At 41.5% G+C, this 16,635-nt stretch overlaps 1 protein-coding gene across 1 annotated transcript in view; it reads right to left on the bottom strand.

Annotated features, from left to right (window-relative positions):
• The window catches only part of GNAL (G protein subunit alpha L), a 330,636-nt gene that overhangs the window by 195,396 nt on the left and 118,605 nt on the right, over positions 1-16,635 (bottom strand). The window lies entirely within an intron of this gene.

The following is a 16,635-nucleotide window of genomic DNA, read 5'->3' as shown; positions in this document are numbered from 1 at the left end:
TCCCAGTGCACCCCCTCCCATAGCACTGGAAAACATGTATCTGGTTTCTTCTACATCCTGCCAATTTTTAACCCTATTCTCCCCAAATCTGCTATCTAAATAAAGAAAAAAATTTAGCAGCTTCTTAAAGCCCCCCCAAATTCAGATTGTTGTGAACTGGCATAGCAGCACCACAAAAATAGATATCCAGCACCTGGATCCAGATAGGAAGAACAACAACAAAAGAAAAACTTCCTCATTCTTTCTTTTTTTTAAAAATTAAATCCCCCAAATCCTACCAGCTAAATAGAGACATGCAGCTGTCCCAATTCTACTGCATAATCCAGTGTATCCCCTATTCAATACCATGGTAAGGACACATAATATCCAGCATCTGGAACCCGCTGAAACAGTGTTTTGCGTTGGCCCCAAATTGTATCATCAAAACAGACAACCCATGCCCTGTGACGGCTCCTAGTTGGCCAGCAAAACCCAGCCCCAACATCTCAGGGCAAGAGCAATACGTGCACAAAAGGCACGTGTGTCCTTGCAGAATCCAACCTTTTTTTGACCACAAACCTCTAAATTCTAGTCTATACATAGTGACCAATCATAGCTTCTCTTAGTCTACTTAAAAAAAAAAAAAATCTAGTCCCTCAGCCATCCCAGCAGACATGCACTTTAAAAAAAAAAAAAAAAAATCCAAACATGGACCCAGATCCAAAAATGTATACCCCCATTTTTCATCTATGCCCCCAGAATTATAATTTCTAGACAGACAGAGAGAATCACCATTCATTTACATTTACAGTCCTTAACTGGATTTTTCAAGTGCTCTTGTGTAAGGATGGATCAGGGACCAGATTTTGACACAGTGAAGTAGGAGCAGCTATACTTGGGGTAAAATCCTGGCCTTAATGAAGTCAATGGGATTTTGCTATATACTTCAATAGGGATTTAACCCTTGGTCTTTATTTAACAGATCGTAGATGTTTGTGGCCAAAAGAGAGGCCCATGTGGGTTTTCACATTGCTTTCTCACTGAGATGTCAGAGCATGGAATTTTTGGATCAAGTAGAAGCAGCAACATGAGTTGTATATTTTGACAGTTCAATTTGGGAATTAGGTGCTAAAAACATGGCAGGATCCAGCAGGTTCCGGTGCAGAGTATGTGTCTTTGCAGTACAGTTGAGCAGGAAAGTATCACAATCTGGAGTTTTGCAGCAGAACTTGAGAAGCTGCTCTTCTTTATTTAGTCTGTAGACCATTTGAGTTTGGGATTTACAAATAAAAAGGTCTAGCTGGATAAAGGTGCCAGATAAATGTTTTTGCAGTGCTGCTGCATTACAGGGTCTGCTGCGTTCTGGAAGTTATTACTCCCCCCAATTCCTTAGACAGTTGAATTTGGGAGATTAGGGTTAAAAACTGGCAAGGCCTAGCAAGAACCAGATCAGTATTTTTCCAGTGCTATTAGGCCAGAAAACATACAGATCCAGATTTTTCAAGTGAAATAGGAGCAACATTTGTTTTTTATTTAGATGATACAGTCTAAATTTGGGACCCAAAACTGTTGAGACCCATATGGAGTCAAGTGCAGGATGTTTTAGGCTTTCTTGCATGAGGATGCATTACAAACCAGAATATTTTGGTGCAGTAGCAGTAATTATACCTGTTCTCTATTAATGCCATGGAATTTTGGAGTGAAGACCAAAACCTGTTTGGATTTGGAAGGATCCATGTACCAGAACTGGGTTTTTGTGACATTTATGTCTTATGTGCCAGCATCCAGACCTTTTTTGGTGCAGTAGGAGTAACTAGACTTGTTCTCTATTCAGGCATCAGAATTTGGGATTTTGGGGTCAAAAGTTGTCTGGATCCAGTTGCCAAATCTGGGTTTTTACAGTACCCCTAGTTCTGGTATGTGTTGGGGTCTGGAATTTTTGGGGGGCAGTCGGATTAGGAAGACTTGCTCTCTATTTTGATGATACAGAAGACTCTGCTAAAAATAGTCAGGATCCAGGTAGATCCAGCTTTTACCTTTTTCCAAAGGGGAGAGTGTTCCTTATTTCCTTTCTGTCCTTCCTCAACCCTATGACCCTCCCTGATCACTTCCTCTTGAGAAGGGATCACTTAATTTGGGAATAAACACATACATGAAATTTGTGCACGGAAAGAATAGAATTGTGTTTAACTACTATTATAATCCAGTCTCTTTCTCTGCACAAACTCAGTACTGCCTCTCTAGTCACAGTCAAACTACAGAACCCTACAAGTAGAAGTAAATACACCCTGTCTCCTATTGTTTTGGAGACAGATCACAACTTTGACACACACAAGCACAGAAATAAATCTATTCTTTGAAAGTAATCTAATTATAATTCAATCTCTTTCTTTAGACTGCCCAATTTCAGCAATGCCTCCATACCAGACCAAGAAATAGACATTAGAACAAAATACTCCCAAGGGTAATGCTAAACCCCATACAAAAGAAGAGAGATACCTTCTACTTCCCCTGCCCATGCCCTTCTCTAGAGCCTGGTCCTCCTGAGACGGAATCACAACGTGTTTTGTTTTTTGGTATTTTTTTAAAGACACTTACACATTCAACCTATGCACTGAAATATAAGTTTGTGTGTCTGCAATCATAATTCAACCTCTCCCTCTGTGCTGTGGACAAACTCCGTTTGCCTCACTGTGAAACCAGGAAACTGTACACACCCTTCAAGTGAAGAGAGAGCAACTAATTTATTTCCTGCTCTCTCTCTCTCTCTCAGACACACACTCTCCCTACTCTACATCCTGCTTCTCCTGAGAAAGAAGCATATAAATTTGAGACACACACTCAGATGGAAGCTGTGTGTGTGTGTGAGCATTGCTTCTCTTTGCGAGAGAACGATAACCAGACCCTTCAAAGCACACTTTTTCACTCCAATTCCGCTTGCATTTTGAAAGGGAGAAAGTGTCTATAAACAAGAAGAAATGGTGAGGATTAATAGAGAAATCACACACAGATAGCCCAGGTTACTGCTCTCGGGCTCCTCCTCCCCCCTCCCAGGGCGGGCGTAATGTAGCCCCAGCAGTTGGTACTACGGTTGCTTTTTCTGCAAACTTCAGGTGGTTCTAAAAGCTGCAAATTCCTGGCAGCCAGAACCAGCAGCCTTCCTTCACATAGTCACCGCTGTGGATTTCAATCTGACTTCGTAGAAAGAGCAAGAATAAAAAAAAAGGATATAAATAAAAACTCAAGCCGGAGTGGAGCAAACAGAGAAGGCAGGCTCTTCCTGCCTGCAAAGACGCCTTCACTTTCACAAAACTCTCTCTGAGCACGGCCACTATCCGCAAGCGCAGGCATTGCGCCATCCGAGGGACGCTATGAAGAGAGGAATCACTCACACACCTCTCTGAGGAACTCCCAGTGCACCTACCAACTTCAAGGACATGCACTCAGATAAACTGAACTCTCAGCTGTACATATTGCTCTTAATCCCCCTACAAACAGGGGACTGAAGGGGAAGAATACTCTAACGCTGGAAAGGGAGCCAAGAAAAGGTGATCTCTTCGCTGAGAGAGAATTATTAGGTAGATCTGCTCCCATTAACCAATGTAGGCATCAGCCACATCTTAATACAGAAATGAAACGACAAAAAACTGTCAGTGCAATTATGCTACAGTTACAGATTTAAAAAGACATACAATGCAAGAACTAAAAAGTTAATTAATAATATTAATTTGACCACCTGGCGCATAATATTTTTGATGACAAGACAGTTAAATACAGACCTAAATTAAGTATGTGCCATGTGGAACAGTGAGCTCTGAAAAAAATTAGCTTTTTATCTTCGTGTGTTTAAATCTGTAACCTTGACAATGCATTAATAAAGAGGGGGTATGCATTTCGTTTTCCCCTCTAAAAGAAAAAAAGAAAGGAGATGAGTAAGAAAAACTGAGTGAAGATTAAATTTGCACTTATATGGCCAATGTGAAGTTCAAATCTGTTTAAAATCACTGGATAGCAATTTCATTGACGTGGACAGCTTGGAGAGGGCACAAGAATATAACCATTCATGAATAGGTTTCCCAAGCAGAGTTTCAATTTGGGCTCTCTTCCCTTCACCTCCATGACTCAGTTTACATGTCCCCCTTCCTATGCCCTACTCCTTCCCCCAGCCTCAATCATCAGGACTCCCCTTGGCAATACCATGTCTTATTTCTGTCTTTTTCCGCCACCCTCTCAAGTCCTCAACAGCACATTCATCCCCCCATCTAAGGCCTCAGGATTAATACTGAAGGATAACAAGGAGCATAAGTAGGGGATGCACAAGGGTGGGGGCTGTAGAGCAAGTGTAGTCAGGAGGGAGAGGGAAAGACGCACAGAGAAAAGCAGTAGGCAGACTGGTCCCCCAGGGAAGTGGTGAGAGCCATGTGGGAATCAGGAACTGGGATCCAGGTAACTGTGTAGCCGACCCAATATCTTCTGGTTACTTCAATTATAAGGCATCCAGTGAAGGGCATGTGTGCAACGTGACTGATACCTCTCCTACTGAGCGGCAAGATGACTTCTCTTCCACTCAGGGAGGTTGGCCCTCATCCAGCTCTGCTGAAAAAAGTCTGGGAAAATGTCTACCCTCACTCCCCAAGCACTACAGGGGCTGAAATTTAGATCCTTGTAAAGCAGGGAGGTCACAGCTTTGTTACTTCTTTTGTTTAACTGGAGGTATTTTTCTATAAAGACAGGTTATAGTATGGCAACTGTACATAAGTTTACAACCCATTGATAGTGGGCCAGGACCTGAATTTAAATGGGGGTTCTATTGAACCCACCATTAACCAGCACTCCAGGTTGCCTTTACTGCATGTCTGACACCACAGTCCTTGTGTTGGATGGATTTGTGATGTGCTAGGATTGCCTCCATATTTATTGCAAACACATCTGGTCTCCGATTTGTTTACCAAGGTAAAAGAAAAAACAAAAGGCATACATTTAAAATAGATGCACTTCAGTTCTTTTACTTCTTGATAACACTTTTATTTGGGAATTACAGTTTTCACGAGGCTGGCAAATACCTACTTTTATCAGTTACTAATTATTCCACCATGTGCTACCTGTTCAAATTCACAGACTAGCTTTAATGCTAAGGCCTGTAACAATGGTCAGTGGTCTCACTTGGCCGCTAATTTTTGTAAAGAAAATGTGCCTCTCTCTTGCATGGATCAAGGTATTCTATACATTTTTAAATGATTGCACAGTGATGTAATGCCTGTGTGATATACAGGAATGTTGGGAACAATGGTCTTTATTTTCTGGATTGACTGGATATGAGTCAGGTTTACATAAATTTAATATCCATCACATGATAGATGTCAGTATCAGGTGACTTCAACAACTGCAGCTACAAAGTTGTGTATTTGGTTCAGTCCCTGATCTTGCATCAGGACTCCCTACTGCAAACGAGGGTTGCCAACTTTCTAATCGCACAAAACTAAACACCCTAGCCCCGCCCCTTCCCCGAGGCCCCACCCTTTTCCCCACCGCTTCCCCAAGGCCCTGCTCCTGCTCACTACATTCCCCCTCCCTCGGTGGCTCACTCTCTCCCCCCCCCACTCACTTTCACTGGGCTGGGGCAGGGGATTGGGCTGTAGGAGGGGGTGAGGGCTCTAACTGGGGATGAGGGCTGAAGGGTGGGGACAGAAATGACAGGTTCAGGGTGCAGGAGGGGGCTCTGGGTAGGGGCAGAGAGTTGGGGTGCAGGAGGGGGTATGGGCTCTGGGCTGGGGGTGTTGGCTCTGGGATGGGACCAGGGATGAGGGGTTTGGGGTGCAGGAGGGGGCTCTGGGTTTGTGGGGGGCTCAAGGCTCAGGAGGGAGTTGGGGTTCGGGCATGGGCTTACCTCGGTCAGCTCCTGGTCAGCAGTGCAGTGGGGCTAAGCCTGTCCTGGCTCCACGCTGCACCCCGGAAGCAGTCAGCAGGTCCCGCTCCTAGGTGGGGGGCGGGGGGGGGTCAGGAGGCTTTGCGCACTGCTCTCGCCCGGCCCCCCCCCCCCCCCCGGCTCCCACTGACTTCTGTTCCCAGCCAATGGGAGTGCAGAGCCAGTGCACGGGGCGGGGGCAGTGCGCAGAGCCCCATGGCCCCCCTCACCTAGGAGCCAGACCTACTGGCCACTTATGGAGCGTAGCGCGGTGCCAGGACAGGTAGGGACTAGCCTGCCTTAGCTTTTCAGCACCGCTGACCAGACTTTTAACAGCCCCGTCGGCGGTGCTGACCAGAACCGCCAGGGTCCCTTTTTGACTGGGCATTCTGGTCAAAAACCAGATCTGTGCTAGCAGATCCAAATACAAGATCAGGGCCTTGAATAACCATGTGATATTTTCATCTTTATCTTACCTTCTCCTCACCTCATGCATCTATTTATGACCATTACTCATTGAGTCATGTGCAACTTAAGTTTTATGCTCTCAGGACAGTGACCAGAATTGAGTTTTGCGTGGGGCCAAGTATATTTCTGGATGGTTAAAACAGTAAGTAATAAATAGCAATAACCGAAAGGAAGGAGAGCTCTACATCTGGAATAAGAGACTTATAGGGACAAGAATTTCCCTCTGCATTTTCATTTTTACGTAAAATGAACCAAAATTGCATTTGTGATGTTTCTTGAAGAGGATCTCGCTATCCTTCCCAAATGTTTATACTAGCTCTGTGCATTGTGTGATAAATAGGGATCTACTATGTTTGGTGGAGTGGGGAGTTAACAAAAAGGTGCCTCAAAATACAAAGGCCGGTTCTGCCCAAATAATTCTCCTGTGGCAGGCCATGAGAATACTCTGGAAAGTTAAGGTAAATCAACTAAAGGTGTGAAGTCAATGTGCATTAATTAAATTGCCACAGGGATTAAATTAAATTGCCACAGGGATGCTCCCACTCAGGAGTAAAGTGGTCTTTGTTAACTGTAACTTAATCCTCCTGAGGCAATTTAAAGCCCCTTTACTCCTGAATGAGAGCATTCACACTGAGTTTAACACACTACTTGTATGCACTGACTTCACACCTTTAGCTGATTTGCCTTAACTTTCCTGAATATCCCTACCAAGTAGGTAGACATGCCCAGGAGGCTTGTCTACACCATGCAGCTTTTAGCGTCGCTTTTGCTGACAAAATACTTCCAGCCCCGCGAGCAGCGTTAGCTTTGTCAGCAGGAGCACGGCAGGAGTGGCGTTCACACTGCCACTTGCATCAACGAAACTTGTGTCTTTCGCGGGGGGGGCTTTTTAAGACAAAAGTTTTGTCGACAACTTCACATTGTAGACATACCCTGAGTCAAGTCAGATTTTAGAAAAGGCAAGGAGGGAGGATTTTGCTTTGTATGTAGGTCTGAGAACAGCTGCTATCTTAAATTTTGCAAAGTGCCAGGAATATGAGATTGATACTATGTCATCTAAATAAGTAAATACATTTACAATATCCTGTATGAAAATTGGCCTGGTAGCCCCTTTGGCTGCCAAGTCAGGCCAGGCCAAGACAGGCCAATGTTTAGTTTTATTAGATGGGATGGATACTGGCTTTTTAAAATTATTATTTAGAACTGCAATAACACATCAAAGACCCATTCACGGATTGGGCTTTCATTGTAAAAGGCACTATACACAAATAACAAAGACAGTCCCTGTCCTAAAAAGCTTACAATGCAAGGCCACGTCTACCCTACAGGTGCTATAGTGGCATAGCTACAGCCTCATATCTATAACACTGTAACCCAGTAGTGCAGGCACAGACTACAGTGATAACCTAAGCGATGGTACCTAGGTCAAGGGAAGCATTCTTCTTTTAACCTCGCTGCATCTACACCTGGGGTTAGATTGGCATAGCTGCGATGCTCAGGAATATGGGTTTTTCACACCGCTGAGCATCATAACTTGGTTGACCTAAGCTCTCTAAGTGTAGATGAGGCCTACATCACTGTTTAAGAAGTATGTTATTGCTTTGAGAAGGGGAAGGGGGCATGCACTGGTACAGTATTGCTGACTCTTGTGATTTTATGACAAGTTTCACACTATTTGGTGTTTTCCTTAAAACCACATTTTTTTTAGAAGCCAGGGACTCAGAATTACAGCTTTCATTTAAAATAAATGAATAATAAAAGTAAGTTTCTAGCCCTCATGGTTGTGAAGAAAAACCAGGAAACACCTGGCACATTAGAAACTAGAAGGTAAATAGTGAGAATACAGTATTTATTATTCAAAATATCATTATTTTGGGGGGCCTGACTCAATTTTGAATGTTTAGGGTTGGCAATATTGTAAAAATATATATACATATATTTCTCAGTTTACTTTGTACATATGATAGTGGTCTGCACATTCTTTCCCCCATATGGTTAGTTTCCTGACTGTGTGGGTCTTTCACACAACAATGGAGAAAATTAAAAAAAAAACCCAACAACCGGGAAGTACAATTGCAAAATGACAACAATTGGCAAGGGGACTCAGGGACTTATATAGCTCATGATTTTTTTAACTGACCACATTAAAATTGATGGTGTTTCTTCAGCTGATGACCATTTCAATAAAAACATTCAGCCAGTACAGCACAATTAGAATAGCAGGAAAGGATATTTTACAGGAATTAAGTTACACATTTTAAAGATGCAAATGCAGTGTTTTACCAAGTATTTTTACCACTCTTTTTTGGGGTCCCCTAAATGCAAGTCTCAGAGACAGGGGAATATTTAAGTTTTAATCTATCCAAAAGAGGATCCTGAGTTTTGTTAATACGGTACATAACTATGAAGCCTTTTTCATTATGTCTGTGTTGTATGACTATCGCAGCACTCAATATACTCCCAAAGTTTTGCCCCAGCACATCCTGAGCTATCTTTAAAACATGGGCTGGATTGCCTACGAAGATATTTTTTGGTTATTCCAAAGTCCTGATCAAACTATCTGGAAAGATTGTTGCAAGGGCATTACATCAGAATCACTCTCAGGTGAGTAGAAGACTCCCGAAGAAAGCAAGGTATAGGGTACAAATGAAAAATATCAAGGGAAATTGGGATTTAGTTTTGTAAAAAAGTCACTTTATACCCCATAAACACAAATAATTTACTAAACAATCAGTAAAAAGAAAAGGAGTACTTGTGGCACCTTAGAGACTAACAAATTAAATAATGTCACGGCAAACCTGGTGGCTGAACTTTGTGACTTTGTCCTCACTCATAACTATTTCACATTTGGGGACAATGTATACCTTCAAATCAGCGGCACTGCTATGGGTACTCACATGGCCCCACAGTATGCCAACATTTTTATGGCTGACTTAGAACAACACTTCCTCAGCTCTCATCCCCTAATGCCCCTACTCTACTTGCGCTACTTTGATGACATCTTCATCATCTGGACCCATGGAAAAGAAGCCCATGAGGAACTCCACCATGATTTCAACAATTTCCATGCCACCGTCAACCTCAGCCTGGACCAGTCCACACAAGAGATCCACTTCCTGGACACTATGGTCCTAATAAGCTATGGTCACATAAACACCACCCTATACCGGAAACCTACTGACCGCTATTCCTACCTACATGCCTCCAGCTTTCACCCAGACCATACCACACGATCCATTGTCTACAGCCAAGCTCTACGATACAACCGCATTTGCTCCAACCCCTCAGACAGAGACAAACACCTACAAGATCTCTATCAAGCGTTCTTACAACTACAATACCACCTGCTGAAGTGAAGAAACAGATTGACAGAACCAGAAGAGTACCCAGAAGTTACCTACTACAGGACAAGCCCAACAAACAAAATAACAGAACGCCACTAGCCGTCACCTTCAGCCCCCAACTAAAACCTCTCCAGCGCATCATCAAGGATCTACAACCTACCCTAAAGGATGACCCATCACTCTCACAGATCTTGGGAGACAGGCCAGTCCTTGCTTACAGACAGCCCCCCAACCTGGAGCAAATACTCACCAGCAACCACACAACAAAAATACAAACCCAGGAACCTATCCTTGCAACAAAGCCCGTTGCCAACTGTGTCCACATATCTATTCAGGAGACACCATGTAGGGCCTAATCACATCAGCCACACTATCAGAGGCTCGTTCACCTGCACATCTACCAATGTGATATATGCCATCATGTGCCAGCATGCCCCTCTGCCATGTACATTGGTCAAACTGGACAGTCTCTAGGTAAAAGAATAAAGGGACACAAATCAGACGTCAAGAATTATAACATTCAAAAACCAGTCGGAGAACACTTCAATCTCTTTGGTCACTCGATTACAGACCTAAAAGTTGCAATTCTTAAAAAAACAAACAAACAAACAAAAAAAAAACTTCAAAAACAGACTCCAACCAGAGACTGCTGAATTGGAATTAATTTGCAAACTGGACACCATTAAATTAGGCTTGAAAAAAGACTGGGAGTGGATGTGTCATTACACAAAGTAAAACTATTTCCCCATGTTTATTCGCTCTCCCCCACCCCCCACCGTTCCTCACACGTTCTTGTCAACTGCTGGAAATGGCCCACCTTGATTATCACTACAAAAGGTTTTTTTTCTCTCCTGCTGGTAATAGCTCACCTTACCTGATCACTCTCATTACAGCGTGTATGGTAACACACATTGTTTCATGTTCTCTGTGTATATAAAATCTCCCCCCTGTATTTTCCACTACATGCATCCGATGAAGTGAGCTGTAGCTCACGAAAGCTTATGCTCAAATAAATTTGTTAGTCTCTAAGGTGCCACAAGTACTCCTTTTCTTTTTAGGATACAGACTAACACGGCTGCTACTCTGAAACCTAAACAATCAGTGTTTCATATGCACTTTGGGGAGTTTTTTTTTTTTTTAAATTATGTGGGTTTTTGAAAAGCTTACGCATAATATGGGAATGGATCCCATAGAATTTGGCAAAATTTCCTATAGATTTGTATAGGTAGCAGTCAATTTTCAACTGAATCTAGGAAAGCAGAATCAAAATGGCATACAATTTCCACACCTAGATTCATAACTTCACCCTTAGGCGTCTTTGACTTCTATATCGGGAAGGGGGGGAGAGGAGGAAGCTCCAGCCAGGCCAACGAGGCCACACATGGGTGGAGGGACAAATTCTGCGCCTGCCTGAGGCTTGCGGTTTGGGGGGAAACATCCCTGCAAGCCTGCTCCAAACTACGCCTATAACATCACCCATTTTTAAGGTGGGCCAATCTAATTGTGTGGCCTTTGCAACATCTTTGAAAGTTTGTTAGAAACTTAAATCTTGAGAGGGACTCTAAAAGACATGCAGAAAATTGCAAGGTTAACCCTGTATAACAATATTCAGTTGATGGATAATTTTTATATTTGATTTATAAATACCTGAAAACAGGGATTTGTTACAGGAACATTGACCGTCCCTGAAATCTACCTATTAGCAGCTGTTTCTGCTTGGGATCAGCTTTAGCACTATGCTATCAACCTCATTAAACACACTAAAAGAAAAGAAGTACTTGTGGCACCTTAGAGACTAACCAATTTATTTGAGTCTCTAAGGTGCCACAAGTACTCCTTTTCTTTTTGCGAATACAGACTAACACAGCTGCTACTCTGAAACCTGTCATTAAACACACTGACAAGATTGCTCTTTCATTCATTAAGGACCCACCAGAAGGTTGTTTTTTATGACATGCAGAACTTAAGAAACTACATTTCTGATGCTGTTGTAACAGTATGAAATCTATTGTAATAAAATGCAGTAGACTGTCAGCAGTGCTATCAGCCCATTTATTACCACTAAAAGATCAGATCATAAGTTTCTAGTAAAGATTCATTAGATAAGTTACAATTATTGTATGCTTTTATCCAATTGTATGCGCTTTAATTGAAAACACTTGATTTCAGTAAATAAGCCCATAACTTTTGGCTAGAGACTCTGTTATTAAACTTTAGACTGCTCAGAATGCTGTCCATACATCTCTAGGGAAAGGCCTCTATGAATCTGTTAGACCTGCAAAACATTTACCAGAAACACAAACCCGTGAAGATGTGTATCACTAGAATACAAATAATGAGGTTCTGTCTGTTCTGCCATTAAGCAAGGTTACACTTCTCTTTCTATTCCCCCCACCCTTTTTTTTTTTCGTTCTTTTGATATTCTGTGTTATAGGACATTTGGTGTTTTAGGAAATGTTCTTTACTTTCTTTTGTAAATTACATATGAAAAACCCAAAACTATGTTAAAAGATTGTTACTGAGTCTGGAAAGTCAAGCATTCTAAAGTTAGCAAATGCCAGAATTTAAGATTGCCCGTTCAAAATTAATTCAGCCCCATTGTACGTATACATTATCATATGCTCTTTAATTACAGGGTTACATATTATTTTTTCCACAGGACTCCTGCCTCATTCAGTGCACAGAATGAACATTATCCAGGGAATGAGGCAGCTATTCAATGTTTTTATCCTTATCATTCAGTTAGTGTCTTCTGCCTTATTTAATATATACCATGCAAAACCTGTGATTAATACAGAATTGTTTATTTCCTTATATGGTTTTTTTTTTAAGACGACTCATTGCTGTAATATCTGAGTGCCTCACAAACATTAATGCATATATATTAACTACAGATAGCCTCAATGAAACTTGAAGGAGGCCACCCAGTGAAATCAGTGACACTGCCAGAATTAGAACTCAGGACCTCCTGACTCCCAAATACTGTGCTCATTCTTCCAAATCACACTGCCTTTTTACAAGAGATACTGAGCCTCCACAGCTCCCATTACTTCAGTTGCGAGTGTGCAACATTTCTGCATATCAGGCCACTGGTGTCTCAGGCTGACTAACCAGAAAATGAGGAACACGCAATTAGTTGCCACCTGCCGACATTTTGGTTTAAGTGACTTGCTCAGCATCTGAATAAGAACTCTGTGACAGAAGCATAGATAGAACTAAGTTCTCCTCAGTAGCATTCACCTGACTTATGAACAAGACCATCCTCTCTCTTTCTGCAGCCCACTGTCTTGTTCACTCTGTCTTCCAGCTTCCAGAGGAAATAAGGCAGAGATCCTACAAACAGCCCTATTTACTATGCAACTGAGATTCATTCCAATAGTGGTAAATTTCTGAAGAGTGAAGTTGATGTAAACAGGGACATAAAAAAGCTGTGTCTTTCATGCACCATAACCAAGTTTAGCTTGATTGCTCCAAGTTTAGCAGCTGTATTTTGTTTTGCAATTGATTTTGCATTGCCTCCTCCATTAAAAATTATCCTATATCAGAGTGTGTATTTGATATATAATGACTTTGAAAACAGGTGCCTTAGACATTTCTTCTGCCTGCCCTTTCTCATGCAATTTTGTCCATCAGAAAAAGTTTGCCTTCACTGTTAATTCCCCCTGCCCCCTTTATCTAAGGGGTAGCAATGTTAGCTGTCCCATCTTCTGTCAGGAGGGCATAAGCAGCTAAAATGCCATACAATAAGTTTTATGTTGTGTTTTAAGACTAACATCTTCATTATGGGAGTTTAGCTGAAAGGGGTCAACCAGCAGCATAGGAAGCATTTCTCCAAGAGTGTTGTTCTGTGGTATGTCACAGTAGGTTTCTTTTGTGAAAATAATATTTTATACTTTATGATGTTATGGAACACTATGTCTGAAGTCTCTTTCTAATATATGCTCAGGTTACATCAGAATGTTCTATAAATCCTTCACTACTTGTCCCGTCTACTATTTCACTGATTCTACTCTCAATGCCCTGTTCATCTTCTCCCACCATCCACCATTAATTTTAGCATGTTGCCCTCCCCTGTTGCAGTTTTTCATGACATCACCTTTTCTGTCTGTAACATTCTCTGTACGTCCTTCTACAAGAAGTGAATCTATAAAGAGAAAAGTAAATCACCACTCATGCCAATGTCTAGATTTTGAAGTGCATCCCATCTGTCTCCTATGTGTCTGTCTTTTAGATGCTCAGGTCTCCATTGTCTTCTGTGTACTGCACAGTCCCAAGCACATTAACAAATATACAGAGAAAGATCAGAAATATCTTTTTTCTACTTAAGTCTGCTCCAGTACTCTTATATACTATTTGCAGGATATTCGATTTTGCACTGGCCCTGGACAGTATTTTGTTGCCATGAATTTTCTGAATGTAGACAACACATTTTCTTCTCCATGGAAGAGTTTTTGAAGGCTTAGTTTACAAGTCAAAAAGTCTAGATGTTGACAGGCATGTAAATCCAACTGCAGATTTAAAACACACTGATATGCCAGGATTGATACCCCCACCAGGAGCATTCCCTTGGCCAAAGCCCCTAGTAGCAACACCAGAAGAAGACATCATCCTCCCGTGGGCACAATGCTGAGTAGGAATCTCAAAATTTGACCCTTTTCAACTGTGTCTTTAGAGTTGAGTTTTGTTTTTTAAACAACCCTATTACATTTAAAGAACAATATTTTTAAAGTGTGCAATACACCAATATTCATCTATTAGATAAATCACTTTAGCAGAATTCAAAAAGAGCAAAAGATCTAATTTACAGTACTCTTGACACTGACACACACAGTAGTTTTCCAGAATTATTGGCATTGCTCAACCTTAAAGTAAATATGAATAAATCTAAACTACTCCATTAGCATTCCAAACATTAGAGTACCATAATTATGTAAATACTGTATTCTGTAATATTCTAAATAGTTGCTGTACACCATCACTGGGCATGTGCAGAATTTATACTCAGACTCATTAGTAAAGTATAGTCTTTGCTTGGAATCTGACCACACGTAAACATTTCTGGAGATACATCATCCATAAATGGAGTAATTTTAATCTCAAATATAAACATAAAACATTTTAAGAATTACATGAAAAATGCACTACGCACAGCAGCATATAACATTATGTCTATTTAGGACTAAATCCTGATTGCATTATGAAAAACTCTCACTAATGTTAATGATAGTTTCACACAAGTTATGGTGAGGAAGAGTAGACTCTTAATGTCCAATAACCAATCCTCACTATGTTTTGTAAAATGGGGATGTAAGAATACTTTGCAGTAGCAGGAAATACAGTAGTGCAAACAAACACACACTATATGGTAGTAAATCTAAATTCATTTATTCTGAGCCTTATTCTTGATTATTTTGGAAAGTAAAAGATAGGCACAGGGGAAAGTGTGAACCAGAACCATCATGCTACAGGGTCAGACTTCCATCCCATTTTAGTGTTTGTGCCCACAGCCAGCCTCTTTGCTGACTGAGTGGTATCTCAGACCCCCGCTTCCTTATACAGAACATATACAGCACAGTGTTTGATCTTTTTATTACAAAAGCCTTTCTCTCTATCATTTTAGGCCTTCCTTAAAAAACAAAAACTTACACTCCAAGAGTAAGGAGGCAAGGATAATGTGAAGTCTGAGACAAAGTCAATTGTCCCATGCTCCAGAGGTGCCAACGTTGCCAATTCCACGGGGAGTGCTTGCCCGTTTTCCGCCCCAGGCCCTGCCCTCCACCTCTTCCCTCCCCCGAGTATGCCCTGCCCTTGCTCTGGCCCCTCCTCCCAGCTTCTCCTGCATGCTGCTGAATAGCTGATTCCAGCGGATGGGAGGTGCAGGCGCTGATCAGTGCGGCTGCCGGTGGGTGCAGAGCACCCATGAAGTTAGTGCCAATGCCCTGCTATGTTGGTTGTTATCAGAAAGGTGGTTGCCCATGTCATTCTTATGAGGCTTTTTGTACAGCCCTTATTTTTTGTTTCTGGAGTGGAGTTTAGGAGATGGCTGAGGTGAATACTCCATGTTTCCAATGTCAAGAGGAAAAGAAAATGGGTGGGAGGGAGGGAGTTCAGTGTTGTCTACTTCCTAGGTTAACAATTTTTATTATTTCAGAGAATCATAGAAGATTAGGGTTGGAAGAGACCTCAGGAGGTCATCTAGGCCAACCCCCTGCTCAAAGAAGGACCAACCCGAACTAAATTATTCCTTATTCTTTATTTCCACTGGGTGGAATCATAATGCTAGCTCTTTGTCTGGAACTTCTCTTTCAGGATGAGACAGAGGGGCTCTCAACAAAAAATAGCAAAACTTTACCGCACAGTGTAACTGTAAGAGTATTAAACATATAAATGTTGTTCTGTTTAAAGAAGAATATAGGACTTAATAGAAAAAAAGTCAAAATATCTGGAAAAATCAGATCAAATCAAATAGCTAGTATACTAGCATTTTTAAGGATAAGGAAAGATTGATCAATCAAGTACTTATGTGACTTACTGGAGTGGCGGTTGGATACAAAAAAAAAAAATCTCTTAAGGAAAGAGTACTCCATTACCAAAGCAAGACTGGAATGACACCATTAAAGCATAATAAGCCTGAGTCTAACTGTGTAGAGGTCCAAAGACCTGAAGAAAAGCTCTTTATGGCTCAAAAGCTTGTGTCTCTCACCAAAAGAGGTTGGTCCAATAAAAGATATTTCCTCATCCACTTTGTCTCTACAGGTCCAAAGGTAAGTCTCACTTTTTCAACAAAACTTTCACCCAGAAGAGACAGTCACTGGTACTGAAAATCCCCAAACACTGAAATTCACTCCTCTCTATTCACTGAGATATGAGAAGAAACATTTGTATTATAGACTCTGCTACTACAGTTACATTTTTCATGCACTTAAATATCAGTGGGAT

This window comes from Natator depressus, chromosome 2 (genome assembly GCF_965152275.1).
Source record: "Natator depressus isolate rNatDep1 chromosome 2, rNatDep2.hap1, whole genome shotgun sequence".
Classification (NCBI taxonomy): Eukaryota; Metazoa; Chordata; order Testudines; family Cheloniidae; genus Natator; species Natator depressus.
Note: the sequence above shows the minus strand (reverse complement) of the source record. Positions and strands in the feature narration are given on the sequence as shown.